The sequence below is a fragment of the Antechinus flavipes genome, chromosome 1, assembly GCF_016432865.1.
Source record: "Antechinus flavipes isolate AdamAnt ecotype Samford, QLD, Australia chromosome 1, AdamAnt_v2, whole genome shotgun sequence".
NCBI lineage: Eukaryota > Metazoa > Chordata > Mammalia > Dasyuromorphia > Dasyuridae > Antechinus > Antechinus flavipes.
Genome location: NC_067398.1, coordinates 618,534,605 through 618,553,266, shown reverse-complemented (window position 1 = coordinate 618,553,266; position 18,662 = coordinate 618,534,605). Strand labels below are relative to the sequence as shown.

General features: G+C 34.7%; 1 long non-coding RNA gene across 1 annotated transcript in view; it reads right to left on the bottom strand.

The window, feature by feature from the left end:
* Positions 1-15,178, bottom strand: part of LOC127544448 (uncharacterized) — a 70,283-nt gene extending 55,105 nt beyond the window's left edge. Inside the window, exon 1 of the long non-coding RNA XR_007949446.1 lies at positions 15,027-15,178. This is a non-coding gene — a long non-coding RNA (uncharacterized LOC127544448). The remainder of the gene's footprint in view (positions 1-15,026) is intronic.
* Positions 15,179-18,662: the final 3,484 nt, after the last annotated feature.

Below are 18,662 nucleotides of genomic sequence, written 5' to 3'. Positions count from 1 at the left end.
AGAAAATCTCTACACTGCACACAAATAGAGCTTCTGATAAAACAATAATTTGGCCACAGAGACTCAATGATCAGTTGGAAAAAAAATGAAGCAAGAGATAAGAATTAAAAATAACAATCTTGAAGGGGGAATAAAAAGGAAATAAATCGTTTAGAATAAGCCTTGTATAAAATTCTACTGAATTATTTGATGAATAGAATGAAACAAACAAGTCTCAGTGATTTCATGATGCTATAAGAAATGTTAGGGGGGAAAAAAGCCAAAAGACTAAAATTATTTGATGCCCTTGTATGGTGTCCACTATCAAAAATTGAATGGAAAACAGAGCAAGCAGAAGTAATCAAAGGACTCTCTGAGAGCCATGACCCATTACAAAACCTGAATAGTATATTTCATACTGCTTTTGTCATCCTGGTCAAACTCATTTAACCTTTCAGTAGCCCAAATAACTCTCTAAGACTGTAAGTTGGAGAGAAGGCACTACCCTATATTGGTAGAGAGAGTTTTCTCAGTTGGAAGTGCCCTATCAATCCCTCACTTCACCACTTAGCTGCCAAACAAGAAAATAAAAGTTAAAATTAGAAGAGAACTCTTTATTGCATGGAAACTGAAGGAAATATACATATTTATCAGCTGAGCATGGCACCATTATAGAAACTAAACACACAACACTGTATTAAAAACTCATCAACCAATGCAGAAAAGCAGAAATATTAAGCCTTTCCTTCACTAAGTACAACTCTTTAAAAAGCATAATTAATAAAGGGCATCTGAAAAAAGTATTCAAACTTAAATTGAGACTGAATAGTATGAAGAATATTTGGGTCAAAGAATAAAAAACAGAAACAATAGATAATTTCATTAAAGAAATAAGAAAAAGGAGAAAACATGCCAAAATCTTTGGGGGGCAGCCAAAGTAATCACTGGGTGGAAATACTTCAATTAAGAAAAGAGAAAGAACAAATTAATGGACTGATTAAGCAACTTTTAAAAAAATACTTGTAAAAAGCGCCAACAACAAATCCAACAAATAAAAAAAAAAAATACTAATCCAAAAAGCAGAAACTTTGAAATTAAAAGAGGAAATAAACATTTTTCCAAAATCTTTGAATTCATTGTTAGCACATGGAGTTGTTTTTATAACCAATAAAATAGACAATCAACTATTTTAAAAGAGAGAGAGAGAAATCAATCTAGCACATTTGAAAATGAAAAATGACAATTCACAACAATTAAAGAAGAAATATTAGAAACTTATTCTATCACAACAAAAATAGATAAATATTTATTAAAATGTAATATACTCAAATTAGAATAACAAGACAAAGAATTTATATAACTTGACCTTAGTAAAATAAATTGAACAAACATAAAGAACTTGGAGAGAAAAAAGAAAGAAATAGAATGAAATGGATTTACAAGTGAATTATATTAGAAATCCAAACAATTAATTACATCATTACATAAATTATTTGCAAAAATAGAGAAAGAATCTTATCCCCTTCCTTATAGATGCCAAATATAGTCCTGATGCATAAAGTAGGGAGGGATAAAGCAGAGAATGAAAATTATAGATCAGTAAATTTAATGAATATAAATACAAATGTTTTGAATAAACTCTTAGCTAAAGTAATATGTTAAAATAAGCTCTAAATGGATTCATGGACTAGACATAAAAAGTTCATATCCAAACAAAATTTAAAAATTAGAAAAGAACAATAATAATAGCTAATATTTATAGAGAGAGGAGAAAAATGCTTTTCATGACTGTGGATAAAGGAAGGGAGAGCTATTGACCAAGCAGATAATAGAGATGATCATAAATGAAAAAATGGCCAAGTTTAATTACATAAAATTGAAAAACTGTCAAACATGTCAGCACAAACCTATAATCCCTGCTTCTGAGAAGGCTGAAAATAGCTGAGGGAGCTCTTAGCTACAATGTGTGCTAAGCAAATTGAATGTCCACACTAAGCCCAGCCCAATAGAATGAACTCCCTAAACTAATAGACTACATAAGAAGAGGTGAACCAACCATCCCAGGACTGAAAGAACAAATCAAAGATCCTTTGCTGATCAATAGTGAAATTGAGAGAAATGACTATTAATAACCAGTGATTTGGGGAGATTAAGAGTTATCCCCCTTTCCTTTGTTTTATTTTTAATTTATGGAATAAAACAAGTATTTCCATAATATACCACAACTTAAAGAGATGATTGTACATGAAACTGCAAATCTACTATATACAACTTGTTACTTTTTTCAAATATACAACAAAACTATCATGTAGATTTCTTTTTTAGCTTCTATTCTACCTCCCAACCTAAAGTCCATTAGACACAAATAAGTATATGTGTATGTATCTATGTGTGTATAAAATTATTCTATTCATTACTTCTATTTATCAATTATTTCTTGGAATACAGATAGCATCTTTCTTAATATATCCTTTATAGTTAAACTGGTTACTTATAATAGACAAAATAACTTATGCACTTAACCTTTTTAAAAACAATATTGTTGTTATTGTATATAATGTTCTCTTCATTCTTCACTTCTTGCTCTTCATTATTTCATGCAAGTCTTATCATGTTTTTTTTTTCCAAAAATCATTGAGCTCATCATTTCTTATAGCATAGTAGTATTCCATCATAATCATAAATCACAACTTGTTTAGCTATTCCCCAACTGATGGGCATCCCTGTAATTTCCAGTTCTTTGCTACCACAAAGAGAGCTTCTATAAACATTTTAGAACATTCCTTTTTAACATTTTCCTTTTTCCCTAATCATCTTTGAAAATAGATAAAGTAGTGTTATTACTGAAGTCCTCTTTTCAAAAGCTCAGATTCTGAAGGTTGAATTAACTTTCTCTTTAATCATAGTCAGACCCTACCCTAACCTTTAAATGGGGATAAATTCTTTGAATAGATTGCTCAAGGCTGTGAAATTTAGAAGTAAATGATATAATCAAAGTTCATTAGAAGAGGTCCAGTCCCTCACTGTAATATTCAACCTCTCATTAATTGTTAATCAATCAGAATTAATTGCCACCTTCTAGAACACCCACTTTTCCAAGGTTATATAAACCATAATGGTCATTGGCATTTGAGAGTGCTATTGCCCTCTTTTATTAACAACATGTTAGTCTTATTAATAAAATGATTAAATTACCCAGAATGATGTCTCTTGAACTTTTTAAACATCATAGGATTGGACCCATAAGTGCTCACTGCACTTCCAGCTTCAGTGCAATGGGGAATTCCAAATATTTTAAAGAAAAAGTTAGGAATAGGAGAAATTGCACATACAAAATATGTGATGAAAATATATTAAAAAAATAAAAGTATTAGCATGCATTTTATAAATAGAAATTCAGATGGGATACAGCCAAGCATTGTAGTGTTAGCATGTTAAATTGAATAGTTTGTAGACAAATAATTTATAAACAAAATACTTTATAAACAAAAACCTGTGCAAAAGAGATTGATGGTTTCATATAAAATCTCATTTTCTGTTCTTTGCATGTGGAAAATTCATGTTTGTTGATTTTTTCAAGTTTGCATTTTTTTTAATAAATAAAAGGTACACATACTTCCCCCACCATCACCACCATGAGGAAAAAATTGGGATTTGTCTAAGTTACACAAAGAAAATCTGATTTCCTTCCTCTTGATTGATTTCATTCTTACAGGTATTTTCCAATGCAGAAACATCCTCTTCCTATAGAAATCTCTCTCTCTCTCTCTCTCTCTCTCTCTCTCTCTCTCTCTCTCTCTCTCTCTCTCTCTCTCTCTCTCTCTGTATATATATATGTATATATATATATATATATATATATATATATATATATATATACTTTTTAAATTGTACTATATTATGAAAATACTTGTTTTATTCCATAAATTAAAAATAAAATAAAGGAAAAGGTGATAACTCTGGATCTCCCCAAATCACTGGTTATTAATAATCATTTCTCTCAATTCTGCTTAAAAATCAGAACAGAACCTCTGACCTTCTCTTTCAGTCCTGGGATGGTTGTTTCACCTTCTCTGTAATTTATTATTTTAAAGTTGACCACAGCATTGAGAGATTAAGTGATTAAGATCTATTTTGTATTAGAAGAACATGAACCTAGTTACTATTGGCTCCAAAGCCAATTGTTTAACTATTCAAGACTATAACTGACAATGAAAGAATTTATAAAGTTAAAAAAAAAAACATAATACAAACGGAAGAAATTAGGACCGGTATGCTTCATGAAAGGCAGTATTGGAGGGAAACTGAAACTATAAGGTGAGTTAGGAGACCTAACTCTGACCCCACCTCTTCTCCGCACTAGCTATATAATCTTGGATTTCTTCTTTCAGCCTTAGACTTCTCCACGTTAAAACAAGGAGAAATTATCAGATTAGATGAATTCAAATGACATTATATTAATGGGGGGTGGGAGTCATCTCATCTCAGGGTTCTTAAGAGTACTCTAAGGAGGTTAGGAATGTGTTTTCTCCATTTGGCTTGAGTCCCCACTGGCTGTGTTCCCCTCACTGTCAGCCCCAAGGGACTTTTTTACCAAGTTTTCGCCCAAACGTGACAACACGGACAGAGGGGTCCTTGTGTCAGCTGCTAAAAGACTGGTGATTCTCAAAGGTCATTCCTTATTCCTCAGGGAATTGATAGTGAGTAGACTATACAACTCAAGACAGAGAGACGCTGCAATCTTTTCACCTAAAATGAAAGAAAAAATTCCAAGGTAAGCAAAGACCCAGACCAGTAGGTCGCATAGACTTAGAGGAGGAAGGCCCAAGGTCTGTTTTTTTTTTTTGTTTGTTTGTTTGTTTGTTTTTTTTACAGCTTTGTATCCCACCAGACACTGAACTCAAAGAAATAGAATAGGAGAGAAGCCAAAAAAAGAGAATGATTAACATTCACTTGCGAAGGCTTATAGATTTAACTATATAACCAATAAAAAAGAGCTTTCTGACTATATGCCTGACCTTTTTGAGTGTCGGTTTCCTCATCTGTAAAATGGAAGTACTAGCACCATTTATCTCACAGAGTTGCTGGGGTTAAAAATATGTTGAAATTTAGGTTCAATAGAAATACAAGTTATTATTACCAAATTGGTGCAGTAGGTGGCAGCATTAACACATAACTGAGTGAAGCGTTAGGTGTGTGTCCCTCCAGGTATTTGAAGAAAGGGTGGATCCCTGAATTGTAGAGTAATTACTATCTAATGACTGGGAAAGTGTTATGAGTGTGCCTCCTTAATAAATCTGCCAAACTAAAATCAATTAGAACAAACCAGAGAAAATGTCATCAGAGCTCGAGGGAGGAAATGAGATTATTTCAAAGGAGATTATCATGGTGGTGGACCTCGGGTGGGTGCCCTACATAAAGAAAGCATCTGTGTCTTCCCAGAACCAGGCATTAATGAGGCAGCATTAATATGACCTTGTACCATGCTGTTCTGAATGAGCTAATCCCCCCCTGTGCCCAGCACAAGCCCTGAGGCTGAGGCAGCTCCAGCAACTTGCTAAAGAAATATTCCTCATTAATCCTGTATTATTCACCTGAATAATTTTCCAAAGCTTTTTCCTCATCTTCCCCAAACACCTGAGTGATGGCACCCACGTTAAAGCCCCCAAAAAATTCTTAGAAATTATAAAACTGGAAGGCAAGAGGGAAGACATGAATCCATATCTAATTCCAATATCAGCTTTCTTTCTATTAAGCTATCCTTCCTCATCTATTCCCTTCAGTGTTTAAAAAAAAAAAACTCTCCAATTTTTTTTACATATATTTATATGTGTACATTAGATTGTGTTGCCTCCTCTTTATAGAATATAAGCTCCCTGAGGGCTTTTTGAGTCCCCACTGGCTGTGTTTTTCTCTTTGTTAGCTATGAGTGACTGGCATCCTAGTTCCATTTAATCTCTTAATACCAAATTTTTGCAGAGATCTACTTCATAGACACAGCAATTGCACAAGTACATTTTCCCCAATACCTTGGGATATATTGTCCCCCTCTCCCGTTTTATTTTTATTTTTGTCTATTGGGTACCTAATGCAGCATCCGGTGCATAGCAGGTATGTAATAAATGTGGAGGGGGGGGGTTCAGTCTTTTACATTTCCCAAGTATTTTTTTCCTTGTTCTAATAATACATAGTAGGAATCCATTGAATATCTCCTCATATTTTATATCTCTAGCTGCTTACATGCTTAACTAACTATTGGTTAAAATGGGTTTTAAGCATAATTTTTGAATACCTCTCCTCTCCTCTCCTCTCCTCTCCTCTCCTCTCCTCTCCTCTGACTCTCCTCTCCTCTCCTCTCCTCTCCTCTCCTCTCCTCTCCTCTCCTCTCCTCTTTTTCATTTTCCTGAAGATTACTGTTCAATGAGGATATTCTTGTAGAGGGCTGGAACTCTGGAGAAGTATACTTGAAAGAAGTATACTTGAAACAAGGTGTTAACTCAGAGGAATTGATGAGACAATGGTTATCTAGTTTACATATACTTAGTACTTAGCTTGGTGATGTAATAGTTCTATAATTGATGTAATTGTAATAGAGTATTTAAACTGAGGACAAAGTCAGCTACAGACATTCTATCTTTGACCTTCCTCTTGGTGTCTCTGGCATAATGCCCTCTAATTTCTCTGGCATAATTCCATCATCAAGAGCACAAGTTCTTTTATTTAGGTACTTTCATAATGAATTAAATAAATCAACAAGAATTTAAGTACCTACTCTGTGCCAGACACTGGAGATATAAAAACAGAAATAATAAAATAATCCCTACTCACAAAGACATTGCATTCCAAAAAGAGAGATAATGAGCACACATATTTCTAATATATATATATATATATATATATATATATATATATATATACATTGTCCACCTGATTTTCCCACATACTCTTGAAGATTAAACTCTTATAGCTTAAAACTGCACTAAATTTTAGAAATCCCTAGTACAGGGGTGATAACATATGCAAAGTGATTTTCAAACCTGAAATCATTAAACAAAATTTAGTTATTAACTAAGGAAAATAGATTTTTGAGCTAGAAAAGACTTTAGTAATCAGAATCCAACATTATAGAAATAAGAAAAATTAAGGCTCAGAAAGGTGAAGTTATCAACCCATCAACACACAAAGAAGAAAAGACAAAAATAGGAATTTAATGCAGAACTTCTGAATGCAAATGCCAAGCTCTTTCCATGAAACCATCTTGGCCTTCAGTTTTCTTATCTAAAAAATAAAGGGAGTGGATTAAAGCTCTTTCCAGCCCTAAATCTGTTAGGGCCTTCATGAAAATATTAAGGATTAGAATTATGAATCGGGAGGCCTGAGTTAAAATTCAGAAGCACTTATTACCTAAATGATCAGGGCATTTAATTTGATTTCATATCTATAAAATGAGGATGTTTGATAAATGAAAAAAATCATTAAAGAATCAATGGATGGATAAATGATATGTTTACTAACTACTTCCACAAAATTCTGTAAAGAAAGTAATAAAGGCACAACATAAATATAAAGTTATTATTTTACCTTATTATCCATAATTTCTTAAATATAACACTATGAATCTATCATGGAAAGAAAAATTATCTCCTGGGAATTGGGAGATCTAATTTCTATACTAAGATCTGCCAAATACTAATTGCATGACCTTAAACAAGTCATTCCACTTTCCCAAGCCTCAGTTTTCCCATTTGGCAAAGGAGTATAATAATTTACTTTCACAAATATTACCTTACAACAATTCAGCAATTTAGGAGCTATTATTACCTCCATCTTATATATGAGAAAAGGGTTAAGTGACTTGCCCAGAATCACATATTCTGTAATTATTAAATATCTGAGATAAAAGCTGGATTTAACTCTTTCTAATTCCAGATCCAGTTTAACCATTGGACCAATTAGAAAATTGTTTTAACAGTCTAACTAAGAATTAATAAGGGTAATAACTAGTAGCTGCTGCTGTAGATGCTGCAAGAAGAGAACTGCATGGACATAAGAGATGCTATAGATTGTCAATGACTTTACACCTGATTGGCTATTGGAGTGATGGGAGGGTGAATGAAAAGGAAAAGTGAAGTGAACCTTCGTGACTGGAAAAATATTAATAACTTTTAAGAATTATAAAAATGTATAGGAGGGGCTAGTTTATAGGAAAAGGTAGTCAGTTCAGTATTAGACTATTGACTTGGAAATGCTAATAGGATATCTAGAGGGAGAGGTTCATTAGGCCAGAATGCAGGTAAGAGATTACAATTGGATAGATAGATTTGTGAACTTTCTGTATGGGAACTGATGAAATTAGTGAGAGAAATTGTGGGAAAAGAAAGAACTTACAAAATGTTTGCAAGATTGATTAATTAAATTTAGAGTTGACAAAGTGTGAAACAAGGAAGTTGAAGAGAGAAATAGAGAGAGGGAGAGAAAGGCATAAGAGGAAGCAGAGGAAGAAAATGGAGAAGGAAAGGGTTCAGGACAAATTTTTGGAGGATCTCTATATTGAAGGGTAGAATATAGAGACAGTGAAGTGAAGCAGTGATAGGAGCACTTCCCTTGAAAACAAGAAAAACCTGAGATCCAATCCAACCTCAGACACTAGCTATGTGACTCTTAACCTCTGCCTTCAGGTTTCTCAACTATAAAATAGGGGATGATAATAGTATTTGCCTCACAATGTTGTTGTGAAAATCAAATAAGATATTTGTAAAGTACTTTGTAAATCTTAAAACACTGTAAAAATATTACCTAATAACAATAATAATAATCCAGCAAAGGAAACTGAGGAGCATTCAAATAGCCAGAAGGCATCAGTGTCATAGAGGTGTGAAGAGAATATCCAGTAAGTGGATCTCTTCCATAAAGAGAGCCTTAATTGATCAAAGATGGACAGAAGCAGCTACACCCAGAGAAAGAACACTGGGAAATGAATATAAACTGCTTGCATTTTTGTTTTTCTTCCCGGGTTATTTTTACCTTCTGAATTCAATTCTCCCTGTGCAACAAGAGAACTGTTCAGTTCTGCACACATATATTGTATCTAGGATATATTGTAACCCATTCAACATGTAAAGGACTGCTTGCCATCTGGGGGAAGGGGTGGAGGGAGGGAGGGGAAAAATCGGAACAGAAGTGAATGCAAGGGATAATGCTGTAAAAAATTACCCTGGCATGCGTTCTATCAATAAAAACTTATTTAAAAAATCAAAACTGAAAAAAAAAAAAAAGAGAGAGAGAGAATATCCAGTAAGAGGGTTTTTCCCACTGTCAATAGCAGCAAGAAGATGAAGAAAGAAAATGCCATTGGATTAAAAGATTAAGATCTTCTAATTCATTCATAAGCATGGATGTAATAGATTTAGTAGAGTGGTAAGTAGGTTTAGGAGCCAGATATAAAGAATTCATGAGTAAGTAGGAAGGAAATAGAAGCAGAGGAAAAAATGGTTTTTACCTTAGTAGTGGGCTAAAGTAATATATTGAATTTATATTGAAAGAAAATTATGTTGAAGCATAATTATTATTCTTGGTTGTGTGGGTGTGTTTTCTTTTGCAACATGGCTAATATGGAAATAGATTTTTCATGACTTTACATGTAAAATTGATATCATACTACTTGCCTTCTCAAGTGGTAGGGGAAGATAAGAAAGGAAGGAAAAATGTGAATTCAATATTTTTAAAAATTTAGAAATTTTAAATATAATTTAATTGAATAATTTAATTTATTTTTAATGAATTTTTAAATTTAATGAATAATTTAAAAGTGTTTTTAAAATAAAATAATGTGTTATCATTTTTAACCATCACTATCGTTTTGTATCTCCTGAGGAGGAAGTGCTGGATTGCCTTTGACAACCCAGATGACAAAGTTTTTTTTAATGACCCCCCCAACATTCTATCTGAAATAAAGCCCCATCTTTTAATCACACAGTGTTGTAGTATGATGAATGAATGAAAATAACTATTACCCAAGGACCATGGAAACACGTGTGTGTGTGTGTGTGTGTGTGTGTGTGTGTGTGTGTGTGTGTATGAACACCATGCAGCACATTATATAGAGGGCATTGTGAAAGAAAAGTGAAGTTCAAGAAATCATAAAAACAGGATGAATTGGGCTAGTCATGTAATGAGAATGAAGATTGGACAATACATCTGCTCTATTGGGAAGGAAAAGATAAGCAGGTTGGTTGAATCTCCCACGGTGAATTTATAGGAAAACATTTACAAGAATCACACATCTCAGTCTAATTGTGGGAGAAAATATTCATGTTGATGAAGACAAGATCCATTTGCGTATAATAATCTGAACAGCAGACTCAGATTAATTGAATAAATGCTGCCATTTCAGATGCTGGGAAAAAATGGAGATGAATTTTTTCTAGGATCTAAGACAGTGATAGATACAAGATAAATTGACTTCCTAAGCAAAAGTACAACTCTAAACAACATCAAGATAATGACATGGCACTATCATTTGGACCATTACACCATGGCAAATATATTTGCATTAACATTATACTCCATTCCATTCTCTTCTAGTGAACATAGAATGCAGAATATCCCCCTTTCATAATAATAATAATAGTGGGAAGAAGAAGTCCATGGTCACCTTCTGGGCATGCTAGACATGTAAGTTCTCAGATGTGATTTGAGGCAATGAGACAGAGAAGTGAAAGATTTTTCTTTCAAAGAATCCAACTTCTTTGTGTTAGAAGGTAGCTTTTGACACAATCTGTTAGAGATGGTAGGGACAGTAGAAAGAACTTCAAACCCCTTTGTTTTACAGCTGAGGAAAAGGAGATGCCATGGAGTCAAGCTGATTTGTCTGATGCCATGGCATAATTTCTCTTCATCTTAACCAATACCTCTTTACTCAGAGAGGCTGGTTATCTGGGACACTAATTGCTTAAGTGATTTGTTTATGGTCAGCAGAAGGACACAAACTAGCCATTCAACCATGAGCAAGACACTTAGGCTCTCAGCAACCCAGCCAATTAATATTTTTATAGTACTTGAGGTAGTTCATAGCATAGACAAATCCCCTAAATGCCTTAAAAATCATTATTGGATGTGAAAAACATTTTGATTAAATAAACATCTTAGGATTCTCTTCAAATCTCTGGAAGCCCTTCCTTAAACAATCTTCAGTGAAACTTGTTTTTATAAACAAACAAAATGAGAAAGGAATAGAGGTATAGAAGGAAAGGAAAGGGGAAGGAAGGGAATAAGAGAATAGTAATAGTAAAAAAAAAAAAAAAAAAAGAGGGAGAGAAAGGTTTGGGAATTAAGGAAAGGAAAGCCATTTCTGGGGGAAAGGGGATAAAGGGGGGGAAATGTACATAATTTTATTATATATTTTTAAATAGCAAGTTCTATATAATAGACTTTCAGATATTCTACTATGTCGTGGAAATGCTTGTTTTATTCTATAAATTAAAAATTAAATAAAATTTTTAATGTTTTAAATAAAATGAGAAGAAACAGAACAAAGAAATAGGTGGTTGGTATAATGGAAAGGACATTGGATTTGAAATCAGAACTGGCTCCTTCTGTTTTTCAAACTCATATGGATATCTTTAAGTCTGGCTATGCTCTCTAGAGAAACATATTCCCTTAAGCTCAGAAAAGAACATCAAAGAACCAAACTACTTTTGAGTTTTGTGTGATCTGGACCAGTCACTTTGCTTTTCTAGACCTCAGTTTCCGCCACTGTCAAATGAGTGGGTTAGGATAGCCAGTGGTGTCAAAGTCGAATAAAAATGATCTCTGTAAGACACGTGTTGAGTTAGGAAACTATAAATTAACATTACACTCTCCCTTTTCCACCTTTACCAACCTCCCTGGCTTTAAGTTCCAACTAACATCCCACCTTTCTCAGAAAATCTTCTTTGGATTCTAGTGTCTTTCCGCTGTTAATAATTGCTTCCTATTTCCACTTAGATGGAGTCTCAGGCCTGAAGTCAGAAAGACATATTCTTGAACTCAAGTCTAGCCTCAGACACTTGCTAGCTATTTAATCCCAGGCAATTATTTGCCTCAGTTTCCTCATCTGTAAAGTGAGCTATAAAAGGAAATGGCAAACACTTCTATATAACTTTTCCAAGAAAACTCTAAATGAGATCAAAAAAAGAGTTTGACATGACTGAATAAGAACAAATTTATCCTTGCATGTATTTGTTTGTATGTTTTCTTCTCCCCCATTAGATTGTAAACTCCTTGAAGACAAAGACTGTTTTTTGTGTCTCTTTTAATCCCTAGAGTTTAGTGAGTGACACATAGTAGGCAATTAATAAATGTTTATTGAATTGAACTGTAATCTGGTTTGCTTTGAATATGTGTAATCTTGTTAGAATTAATTGTATGATCTGTAAGCAAAACTCAAACTAGACAGATTGTAATTTTGGAGTATCAGTCATGTGCAGGAGGGAATTAATCTGACCCAGCTGTAAAATAATAAATTTGTTCTAAATGAATTTTTTAGAGAATTTTCCTTGCAAAAGAAGTCTGGAGAACTTGAGACTTTACATTTTCCAAAGGATAATCAATCAAGCAATCCACATGATCACTCAGTGCAGTAGGAAAGGTCCTATATGAGGCATCCATAAACTTGGGCACTAGTCCCAGCTGTCATTAACTAGCTATGTATTATTGGCCAAGTCTTGTATGCTTTCCCACTAGCTCCTTTCAGCTCTACAAAATGTGATTCTATGATTACTTTATAAAAAGTATCTACTATAGCAAGAACCTGAGCTAAGTACCATAAAGAATATAAAGGAAAATAAACCCTACCTTCAAGGGGCTTATAGTAAGTTGGAGAGACAAAATATGTACACATGTAAAGTTAACTAACAGCATAAGGCAATATTTGCTCAACCTACAGTCATGGCTACAGAGAGTAAAGCCTATGAGAATTGAGAAGGGTAGTGGGTTGTGGTGGTGTGGGAAGGCTTCATGAAGGAAGTAATGTCCCATGAAGCTAATGTGAAAAATAATTAAAGTACCAGTAAAACCTCTCTCTGGAATTGCAATAAAGGAAAATTATTATTCCCAAAAAAACACATACAGAAGAATAAATTAATGAATAATTGAACAATTTAATAAACATCTTTAAGTACTTATATGCAAGACACATTATTTTGTAAAAAGAAAAAATGCCTATTACTGTAAGGAAGAGTAAAATATTAATTCATTAAAACAGTTTAATATAAAAATAATAGCTAATATATATATAGCACTTTAAGGTTTGTAAAGCACTTAACATTATCTCATTTAATCCTCACAAAGACACTGAGAAGCAGGTGTTATTATCCCCATTTTACAGTTGAGGAAATTGAGGCAGAGAGAGGTAGAATGACAGGATCACATAGCTAGTAAGTGTCTGAGGCTTGATTTGAACTTCCTGACTCTGAGTTTAGCATTTTATCCATGTGCCAACTAGGACTTTAAGGATTACACACAACTCTCCTTACAACAACCTGTGAGATTGGTAGTATAAGCATGCATCCTTTATTGTAGATGGGGAAATAGGACCCAGAAAAGATAAATGTTTTATAATTATAATATATAACACTTTGAGAAGTAGCAAGGTGTATCTGATAGAAAGCTAACCCCAGAGGCAGAAAGACCTGAACTAAAGTCTTACCTCTGACCCATTCTGATGCTGGGATTCCACAAGTCATTTTTATCTTTAAAGAGGGAAAAGAAGCTAAGCAATTTCTGCATAATACATACATATATATATTCATATATAATGTATTTATATATTTGAAAATCCAAGCCAAGTCATGTGATTTTAATCACAACATCAGAATTCCCTCCAAGTTTATCAGCTTAACTAGTTTCCACATGGAATGTCTCCTGAGGGATAGTTCATGGGACAAGTTTAGAATTAATTGATCATAGTTTGCTTCCTGAAAATGGCATATTATCATAGAAAGAACACTGGATTAAGAGAAAGAGGGCCTGTGTTCTCAGAACAATTCCCCACACAATTCATAATTGGAAAGGAAAAACGAGGTGGAGATGGGGCCAATCACTTCTTTTTTGCCCATCAATACTGAGTCATAAGGATTTCCATCTAAGCAGCCAATAGACAGGGATGATTGGACTCAGCCCCTTAAAACTGGAAGAGGTCCCAGGTCTAACCTGGGGGAGCCACTGCTGAGCCAACAGGACCTTGGATTCTAAATCACTCAGGTATTCATGCAGTTGGACTAGGTTCTGCCCTGGCAAGCCTAACCTCAAATGAGGGGGCTCCTTGTTCTCATACTCATTGGCTCCTTAAACCCTCCAACCCAATGTCTCAAGCATGATTTTACTCTAACATTATGTATATGCATATATAAACATAATACTAGGGTTTCTCTAAAGGAGAGCTAGAGGGAAGTTGCTTAATATACAATATGAATCAAGAGGCAGATAATTTAATGTTACACACTCAAGAAATCTTAAAAACACAGACTCACAAGCATTCATTAACAGGACAAGATTCAGAGCAACTTATATCTACTGGTACAATCTCCTGGAAAGTTGATACTTAGATCACATCAAACATAAAGCAGATTTAGGAATAACCTTTTGAACAACTAGATGGTATAGTGCAGGGCTTCTTAAACTTTTTCTATTGACAACTCATTTTTGCCAGAGAAATTTTTACATAATCCCAGGTATATATGTATATAAAATAGGTATAAAATCAAACATTTACTGATAATAAATCATTATTTCATGACTCCCACATTCAATTATGAGATTTCATATAGAGTCACAACCCATAGTTTAAGAAACTAGGGTTAGTGGTTAAAGTGTCAAGCCTAGAGTCAAGAAGGTCTGAGATGTGATCACACTCACTCACTGACCAATCACTTAATCCTGTTTGTCTCAGTTCCTTATCTATAAAATGAGCTAGGGAAGAACATGACAAACCCCTCCAGCATCTTTGCAAGAAAACTCCAACATGGTGTTGGACACAAGTAAAAAACTACTAAACAATTATATTTTACCTGATCTCTGCATGGTCCAAAAAAATCTCAGTACATGCCTGCTGATAAAACAACTAAGCTCCAGCCAATATTCATTTTGATGTCCATTTTCTCTGGTATAAAACCTTTTCTTGCCATAGTCAACTCCCATCTGATGGGACCCAATGCCACTGTATTTTTCAAACTCATGTAGATATCCCTAAACCTGACGATGACTCTCTAGAGAAACGTATTTCCTTAAGATCAGGAAAGAACATCAAAGAACCAGTCCAAACTCCAATTCAGGCTTGGCTACATAATATATGTACTTTTGATGCCATGTGCTCATAGCTGAATGGAAGCCAAGATAGAAGATGAATAGCAAATTACCCTTCTCCCCACCCTCTTTTCAAAAAATATGGCATGATTCACAGAAGAAGAGAGCGGGCTAGAGGAACTAGTAAGTCCTTTGTATATGTATTAAGAGTTCCTTGAGAACAAGGATTATCTTCTGCCTTTCTTTGCATGCCCAGTTTTTAGCACAGCTGGGACAAAGTAGGTACTTTTAAAGTATTGACTAAGTGACCAGCTCTTTAGCTCCACAATGAATCAAAAGAACACTCTTCATCTCAGAGTGAAAGTGCCACAACAGTATACCACACATGATGCCAAAAAGCCCTCCCAAAGCTTCTACAGAGCAGCCTGGAACAGGAACGGCTATTGATCATGCTCCACAGGATTGCTCTCACCAGGTATGTATCATGTACACATAATCACATGCATAGTAAGACATGAGAATCTAAGCCAAATTTTCTCATTTCTGATCTTTCTGCTGTTTTTCTACTACACCGCAGTTTACAGTTTCCTCCAAGCTTATCCACTTAACTGATTTCCACATGGGATGGCCCCTGAGGGAATAGACACAGGATGAATTAATTTAAGAAGGGAGAGGCAAGAAGACTCAGGTCATGGAACTCTGCCCCAAAATAACTTTGTGTCAGAGACAGAAACCAAAAGAGAAAGACGGACCCACAAAGACAGAGACAGAGATAGTGAGAGCCAGATACACAGAGAGAGAATAATCTGTTTGGAATCACAGGATGTCCATTTGAATCTCACCCCCACTTCCCAATCCCCTAGATAAACTCAGTCAAGTGACTTAAACTAAGCCCTAATTTTTATCTATGGAAAATGAGAGATTTGCAGGAAATAATTTCTAACACCATTCCTAGTAACTCTAAATAATCCTATGGCACATGGAAGACCTTTGCAGGGCATTGGGTTCTAGAAATCTTGAGAGAATAGCAGATATAATCATGGAATTCCTGGAAAGAAGATTACCCCAAGATACAAATTTGATAATAGTATTAGAATGTGATGAGCATGAAAGCAAAATGGAGACAAAGTGCTATGGACATACATGGAGGAGAGAAAATACTTCTAGCTAGGGACACCTAGGTTTGGCTTTATTTAATTTACCTTTTATTAATTTTTATGCATTTTGTATATACTTAAATGTTTACTTGCATACTAACCTACTATAATGTAAACTCCTTAAAAGTAGAAGCTGTTTTTTTCTTGTTCTAGTTTTCCTAGCCCAGTTCCCCTTACATAATAGACATTTTTTTTCCATGATAGACATTTAATAAATAGGGGGGAGGAGGAGGAGGGAGGAAGGGCTCTCTATTCCAAAAAGGACTTTTTTTTATTTTTACCTCTGTACCTTGCCCTTGCTCAGTAGGTACTGACTCCTTAAATATCTGTGGGAAAAACAAAGATTAACAGAGATCAAGAAATACCATATAAGAACTATTGACAAATAGTTCTCGAACAGCCGTGTATTGTGGTCAAACATGTGTTTTAGGAAGATTGTTTTCTTTTTGGCTGCTATATGGAGGAAAGAATGAAGAAGAAAGAAGCTAGAGGCAATCAGACCAATTAGGTGGCTATTGCAATAGTCCAGGTGAGATGTCATAAAGTCCTGAACTAGGGCTTTGGTTATATGAGTGGAATTATCAAGAAAATTTGGCAATTGATCAAATTTGGGGATGAGGGAGAGTGAGAAATAGAACATGACTCTGGGGGTGTTCATCACAGTGATTGGATGGATGGAGAGAAGAGGGGCTGATGTCTAGGTGATGGGAACATACTATATGACACACAGGAAAGAAGAAATTTGTGCATTCAGAAGATAATGGATAAACCAAACAGCAAACTGTATTTCCCTGATGATAAGATCTATCCCGAAAATAAGCCCTCCCCTTACTGTGTAAGATTCCTCTAAAATAAGCCCTCCCCTGAAAATAAGCCCTATTGAGATTGCTACTGTAGTGAAGGTGATCCCCTGTGCTACACGCTACATTATGGTACCCTCTGTATGCACCATCGTCTCTCCCCCCCTCGCCCCCCGGGTGAAATGTACACCGCACTCCGAGCTGCATCCAATCAGAGCTGCAGCAGTGAGCGCGTCATCCTGTTCTTCCCCAGTGATTTGCTTGCTGGCGCCATTGAGAGCAGTGCCGTGGAGGAGAGCTGAGGCAGGACAACATAAAAACCCGGTATGTAAGCGGGAGTGAGGGGACATGATGGAGGATAAAAGAAAAACTCAAGGGGCATGATGGAGGATAAAAAAAGAACTCAGCCAGCACTCACCGCACTAAAGAAATGAAGAACTTCCTTGCAGAGAGAAGAATAGATCAAGTAATGATTCCTGCAGGAATGACTGCCTATCTCCAGACCCTTGATATTATAAACAAGCCATTCAAAGATCATTTGCGCATGGAAGTCAATGACTACATTGAAAATAGAATGGAAAGAAATCAGCGTGGAAACTTTGTGAAGTCCTGTCTGCAAGAAGTCGTGACTTGGGTGAAGAAGTATAAATTTACTTTATTTTTTATTATATTTATTATTTATATTTATATTTATATAAATATATAAATAAATATATATATTTATATTATAAAGGATAAAATTACTGACAGCTGTGTCACCAAGGCACTACGAGCAGGTTACCTGGACAAGACATGTTCATTTAAAGAGAGCTATATTGCTGGACATGACAGATTGGGTCCATTTTTTCTGAAGGAAATAGAGGCGCAAGACATCCAGGACGGAATTCAGGGTATGGACAATTATGATAATGTTGTTGAAGAAGATGACATGATCATTATTGAATAAAGGTACTTTTTTTTGTTCACATTTACCTGTTTATTAAAATTGCTGTCAATGTTCATTAAAATAAGCCCTCCCCTGAAAATAAGCCCTCTGGTGTTTTTCTGTCCAAAAAAATTAATAAGACAGTGTCTTATTATCAGGGAAACACGGTAGGAGGAGTTTAATAGAAAATAGGAAAGAAAAGATAAGGTAAGAAGAGGTTATTGCTGGAAGACTAAGAAAATGGGCTTCTATTCTAAAAACAAAGGGAAATGGTATTTCTACCATATGTAGAAATAAATCTCCAATTTAATCAATTAAAAGTATTTATTAAAAAAAAAAAAGTATTTATTAAACACATACTGATTCACATCAACCTTTCATGCTTACTGGTTGTAAAGCCAGAAAGGTGGAGTACCCACTATTCCAAAAAGACAGTGAAAAGATAAATAAAGTAGATATGAGAGAAAGATGCTGATGACTCTTTCTCTAACCACTCCTTGCCCCTATTTCTGTCTATCC